This window comes from Manis javanica, chromosome 2, assembly GCF_040802235.1.
Source record: "Manis javanica isolate MJ-LG chromosome 2, MJ_LKY, whole genome shotgun sequence".
NCBI classification, from domain to species: Eukaryota; Metazoa; Chordata; class Mammalia; order Pholidota; family Manidae; genus Manis; species Manis javanica.
In genome coordinates this window covers 16,245,302-16,252,172 of record NC_133157.1, presented here as the reverse complement: position 1 = coordinate 16,252,172, position 6,871 = coordinate 16,245,302, and positions in this window count along the sequence as shown.

Sequence of the window (6,871 nt, the reverse complement as noted above, 5' to 3'; positions counted from 1 at the left end):
GAACAGAAACACAGAATTTTAAGGAGCTTGCCCAAGATCACACATCTAGGAAATGACGGTTAGCATTTGAACTCAGAAAGCTTAACTGAAGATGTTGTGTTCTCAATTGTATGCACATTTACCTTGCTTTTAGTTATTTTCAATCATAAACAAAGTCCCAGAGAATATATTTGTCTTTGAATCTACATGTTAATTATCATTTTGATATAATCTGAAAGTAATTAATGTTAACATTCTTTAGATTTTCTAAATTAGGACATTATAACTACCACCTAATTTCAAAGCCCATATTTGTATTTGTTTTTCATAATTATGTCAATGCCAGATTATGATGCCAAGTGACAGCATTTCACTTTTAATGTGTTGGTAAGCAAGTATGACAGCGTGTAGCTTGCACGTCCTAACGTCAAAATGACAATATGTGTTCTGCATCTGTCATTATATTCAGTAATAGTTTAACATTTGTAATAACAAAATTACCCTTTCTCAGCACTGGTTTGCAATCAGGAGATATTTTCATGGACTAAGAAATTAATTAATTGACTTAGTTGATAAATTAAGAATTTAATTTAACATCATGAAAATGATTCAGTGAAGGGGAGTGTCACACTATCCTAAATGTGGCAGGCTCATGAGAAAACTGTACTGCCAAAGCCAAATAATCTCATGACAAACTATAGGAACAAAGAGTCTTTTGCAGTTTGAACAAAGAAAAGTAGTGGGGAAATTGAGTCATCAGAAGGCACGCAATGATGGTATTCCTAAAGCAAAACAGAACAATAAAATGTGTGCCTTGGTACTTGCTGCCATATTAAAGTTGTGAGCAAAACCACAACATAGATCTCTACTTTGTACAAATTATTTAACATGAATTTAGCAATAAATTTGTGACTAGAAGCATTATGAAGGATCCATGTATATATAAGTAAATAAATGATATAAATACACATTTAGTAATGTATTGTAAGGTATTAGTACTGAGATTGGCTCTGCTTTAGTAACTGATAGATTCCAAAATTTTAGTTTTCAACCCAATAAATATTTATTTCTCAGTAACATAACAGCCCAAGTTGGGAGTTCTGCTTGAGAGGTGGCTCATATCATAATTCAGTCAGTCTTCTACTTGAAACTCTGTCCTTCCCTGGTCTCCTCAACATCATCATCTAGATCCAGCCAAAAGAAGAAAAGAACTTAGAAGCTTAATGGATCAGTATAGACGTAAAACAGACCACATGCTTTGGAGATCAAACCCAATGTGCAGATTTGTTTGCCTAAAAATGTAAAAGGACAGAGTTGTGGATTGTCAGAGCAACTGGAAATTAAAAGGGGGAAAATGAAGGAAAGGGGGGAGTCACAGAAAAAGGCATTCTAAAAGTTGAGTATAAACTCCCCTCAAATCCTTGGGTGACTCCTGCACTGTGCATCAATGGCATGAGAACCCAAGTAGTCTGCAGGCAAAACAGCAACTGGAAGTCCTAAATTTCTGAGTAGAAATTTCAGCTGTTCCCTATCCTCATGGGAAGCAGAGTTTTGGGTTCAAGTCAGGTTACATACGAGGGAACTGGTGAACAACCTGGGTTTTGAGGGATGAAGAAGAAAATGACAGGCCTCAGGATTAAGGGATTTCTTATGGAACTCAGGAGAAAACTAGAATAGATCACTATTCCAAGACCCAAATCTAAGCTTCCAAGATCCACTTGATCTGCTAATAATTTAACAGCCACAACAAAATTCAACACTCTGTAGAGGAAGATAATACCATCCAGATGCCACAATTTATCACCCACAATATCTGGTCTATGATAAAATAATTATTAGATGCACATTAAACCTAACAATGGGATCTGTAGTGAGGAGAAGTATCATTCAATAGAAACAGACACACAATCGAGAATCAAAATACTGGAATTAGCAGATAAAGACTTGAAAGATAAATGTGTTAAGGAACTTCCAGGAAAATTTTAATATAATTGGTGAAAAGTTGTGAAATTTTATGAAAAATATTAAAACTTGGACAACAAAACAAATGAATATTCTAAAACTGAATAAAAAAATGAAAGTTTGTTACCTGACATTTTAAAAAACTCATTGGATATGATTAGAGTAGATTGAAAAAGAAATACAGAGCCTCAGTGACTTGTGATACAATATCAGGTGACTAGCATATGTTAACTGGAATCCCAGAAGGAGAAGAGAAGAAAAAATAAAGCAGAAACATATGTGAAGAAAGATGGGTAAAAAAAAAAATCATTCCACATTTATTCAGGAATAGAAACTCATAGATTCAGGAGTACCAGAAAACTCTAAGCATGAAAAATATTAAAAAATCCACATGTAAGCATATGATAGATTACTAATAATAACCAGAGATTAAAAGATTATGAAAAATTTTTAATAGCAGGAAAAAAATTCATCACATTTATGAAATGTTGGCTGAATTCTTGCCAGAAATAAGGGAAAATAGAAATCATTGTAATGACATTTTTAATATGCTGAAGGAAAGAATAACCAAAATAGCTGTTAACTAGAAGTATTTATCCAATAAAAATTTCATTTTAAAATTGAAGTTGAAATAAATACATTTTCAGACAAATAAGCGATAAAACATGTTTTCAACTCCAAAAAAATACTAAAGGAATTTATTTTGGCAGAATGGAAATTTTAACAGATGAAAATTCATATGTACAGTAAGTCATGAAGAGCATTACAAATGTCCAATATGTGGGTAAATACATATTAAAAAGTCTTTATTTTTTCTTAATTATTCAGAAGTCAATTGACTAAAGCAAAAATCTTAATATTTGGGGTTTATATCATATAAGGAAGTAAAAAATATACAACAGATGAATGGGAGGGAGTACACATGGAATTATACTATAGTAACTAGTAAAATAATTTTTTTTAAAAGTACAGATTTTAAAAATTGATAGAAGCGGATTCTACTAGGACATGATTAACCCCAAAGACTCGTGGAAACAGTGACACAGAAACAGAGGACAGGCGTTTAATAGGAAACAAATGATGTTTGGTTTAAATCCAATCATGTTAATAATTAAACTAAATGTAAATGGAGTAAAGATTTTGATTAAAATGGGGACATTTTCCAGACTGGATTTTTTTAAAAAAGTTCTTCTGTTTACAAGAGTCATACTTTATTAAGACACAGAGAAGTTTGAGGTAACAGGACAGCAAAAGATCTACTACAAAAACTCAAAACCAAGGAAAACTGGAGTTTCTGTACTGATATCAAACAAGGCAGATTTCAAGACAAGAATTACTGCCAGAGATACAGAGGGATATTTCAAATGATAAAAAAGTCAGTTCCCCAAGAGGGTAAGATGATCTACATGTTATCTCCTTCATACGGGAATTTCAGATACATTGAAACGTCTATAAGTAGAAATAGGACCAAAGCTATATTTTCGATTTCTATCCCTGCAAAGGTGTTAAAACTATACCTTTTACCCCAAAGAGCAAATTATCAGATCTGATAATACTGAAGTTCTCTTTGGTATTCTCTAGAATACTGTTCTTTGTTTTTGGAATTAAAGAATGCCTTTTATTTTAACATTTTTCCTTCTATTAGCTTAGTTTTGTCCTTATTTACTGTTAAAAACAATTGTGCATTTCTAGGTTTTACAGACAAAAGAGAAACAGTATGCACTGGTTCAGTATGCCAATATTCCAGAGCTAAAACACTCAGACCAGCACAAAACTTCCACAGTGCATTGTGGCAGCTACACAAGGACAGATCTGTAGTGAAGGGCAGAACTAAAGTCTGCAAGCAGGTGAAAGTAGGTGAGAAAAACGACAGCTATATAGTCAAAATCACCTAGGTGTGTGCTGGATACTTTACACACATCACATACCTAATCCCTGCAATATCCTGTAAGGCAAGTATCATTATGCTTTGTTTAGCTCTGAGAAAACTTCCCAAGATCACATAGCTTGTAGTCAGCAGAGATGAGCTGCAAATCCCGTTTTCTATGACTCTAAATCTGTATTTCTACATCACCAGGCCAACTTCTGCCAGTGATGAGTGATAAGACCTATACTAAAAAGGCAGAGGAAAGAGAAAAGAGGGATCAAACATGTTTCCAAATAAAACCCTGGTCCTAGATTGTAGCCTTACTTTTCTGCGCACTCCCTGGGTTGCCCCAGATAGGACTCTTTCCCTTCCTAAGACTCGTATCTCCCATCCACAAAATGAGGGAAACAGAGGGACAAATCTTAAAGATAGCTTCCAGGTCAAAACATCCATCCTGCTCAGACCAGGCTGCCAATCTCCCCGGGCCAGGCACAGTGGCCAAAAAGGCACAGCCAGACCTTGTGGAATCTGTATCCGCAGGAGAAAGCAAGGTGGAGAGGCCACCCTGGGCCAAGCTCATTAACAGTTGTTTCATTAATCACAGTTTGTGTTTCAAATCCAAAGACAATCTGTCCAATTAACATTAAAGCTCTGGCAGCCATGGGGCGGGGGGCGGGGGCGGGGATACCTTTAGGAAAAGGCAATTTGACGCAATTGCTAATAATGCTCACATTTAGGAAAGTGAGCTCCCAAACAACATTCTCCTGGTGACAGCCTGAGTCCGGTCCAAAGCTGGAGCATAGGCTTCAGGCCTCCACAGTCTGGCCCCTTCTCTCCACCCAGCCTCGCTGTCCTGGATGCCCGTTGCACGCCACATGTCTTAGCTCAGTCTTGCAGAGCACGCCACTGCCATTCATACCTTCATGCTCTCATCCATTTGAACCCACAGCCCACATGCCTTCCCAATTTTTTTGTGGCCTAGTCTAAGCTCTTCATATTACATTCCCAGTAATACTTATTTCAACAAACAATTCTTGAGGTGTGTTGAGACTTGGGTTTGAATCTCTCTTCAATCCATTTTTTAAGTGGAGCATGTTTTGTATTTTTATTTGCAAGTCATACATGTACACAGATAAAAACATTCAAATAGTATAAAGGGTTATACTGTGAAACCTAAATTTCTCTTTCTCTTTAACTTCTAGGTTCCTTCTTGAATGTCATCTCAGTTATTTTCCTCAAAGATGCCTATACAAGAACATAAATAAATAAAGGTTTCCCCATACACAAATACAGTATGCATTAGTCACACTATTTTATCCCTGGCTGAACAGTGTATCTTGGAAATTGTTCCATATCAGTAGACACAGAATTTACCAGTCTTTATAATCTTAGGTACATCAGTTGATCTTCCTGAGCATCAGTGCTCATATAGGTGAAGCAGGACAATAAAATGACCGAAGTCTAACCTTCGGCTGCCTGCCCCAGGTACACACCTGCTCCTTGGCTACACGGGCTGAGGATGCTGTACTGTAATTGTCTGTTAGTACTTTGTGCAATGCTGGCAACCAATTCCTGATACTTGTGGAGTGAACGACTGAACATAAACACTGGGATGGTGTGCTGGTTATGCCTTTGTGTCAAACCGAGCAAAGGGAGGCCGGGAGAGCTGGTGAAACATTATTTCTAGGTGTGCCTGTGAGGGTGTTCAAGAAGAGATGAACATTTGAATTGGTAGACTTGGCAAATAAGGTTGCCTTCAGCAATGTGGGGGGGCGTCATCCAATCCACTGAGCGCCTGAATAGAACAAAAAGAGACAGGGCGAGTTTGCTCTCTCTGCTTGAGCTGGGGCATCTGTGTTCTCCTGCCCTTGGACACCAGCCCTCCTGGTTCTTGCGTCGTCAGACTTGGACTGGGACTTACACCATGGGCTCCCCCTAGTCCCTGCGCCTTTGGACTGGGACTGAATTATACCACTGGCTTTCAGGTTCTCCAGTTTGCAGACAGCAGATCATGGGATTTCCTGGCTTCCATAACCACGTGAGCCAATTCTTATAATAAATAGTCTCCTCATAAATATCTATGGATCTATCATCTGCCTACCTATCATTGTTTCTGTTTCTCTAGAGGACTCTAATAAGGCAGTCACATGAGATCACAGCATCGAGAAGAGTACCTGCCAGGTAGAAGATATGCAATATGATATTCTGCTTTCCATTCCTCTGAAATTCCAAAGCATACATGGGCTAAACTGTGGCGCAGGGTACTAACTTTACCCTGCCTTATTCACCAACCCATAGGCCTGTGTCCATGTGTGCCTCATCCTAGCCATGATCTCCTGACATACTGGAGGCACTGAGAGGTAAGACTGTTTAGAACAAGGTCTGAGGAAAATGATAGAGTCAGAAAGCTGTCTTTCCCTCATCCATCACTTTCCTAAGGATTTTGCTGAATGGGCAAAGCATTATCCTTAGTGAGGAGCCTTAGGAAGGCCCCAGTTGTGCCAATTACATGCAACAATCCCGTGACTTTTCTCAGCCTGTTGTCACTCATCTGCATAATAGGAATAAGTGATTGTTCCTGGGTAGGATTATTGTGAAGCCTAAATCAGACGATGCACAGGACAGTACTTTAAAGTTAAAGTGGCTTTGATGGTGACATTACTGAGGGGATACTGCATTTGATCTTGACATAATTGACCATCTGTTATGACAGTCTTGCTTGTCTAACTTCTAACATATCCCTCAAAGAGGGACCAAGCAGCAGAAGATTCTAGGCAGATAGTAAAAATAGAGATTCATGCAGAATTGCGATGTGGTTTCTGTGATCTGTCCATTCATAACAATAACTCCTTTAGGGACGTGGTGAACAGGAGACCCGTGGGGCAGAAACAGGCAAGGATTGTAATCTTAGAGATAATCTTAAACACCCCAGAGAGAGTGACTGAAGGTCATGTGAATCCTTACTTCTCAAAGGAGTCTAAAATACTGATGGAGGAGAGGAGAGAAACCCTGTCCTAGAAATACTCTTAAGGACAAACTCTTAGTTCCTGGCCTTGGTGGATA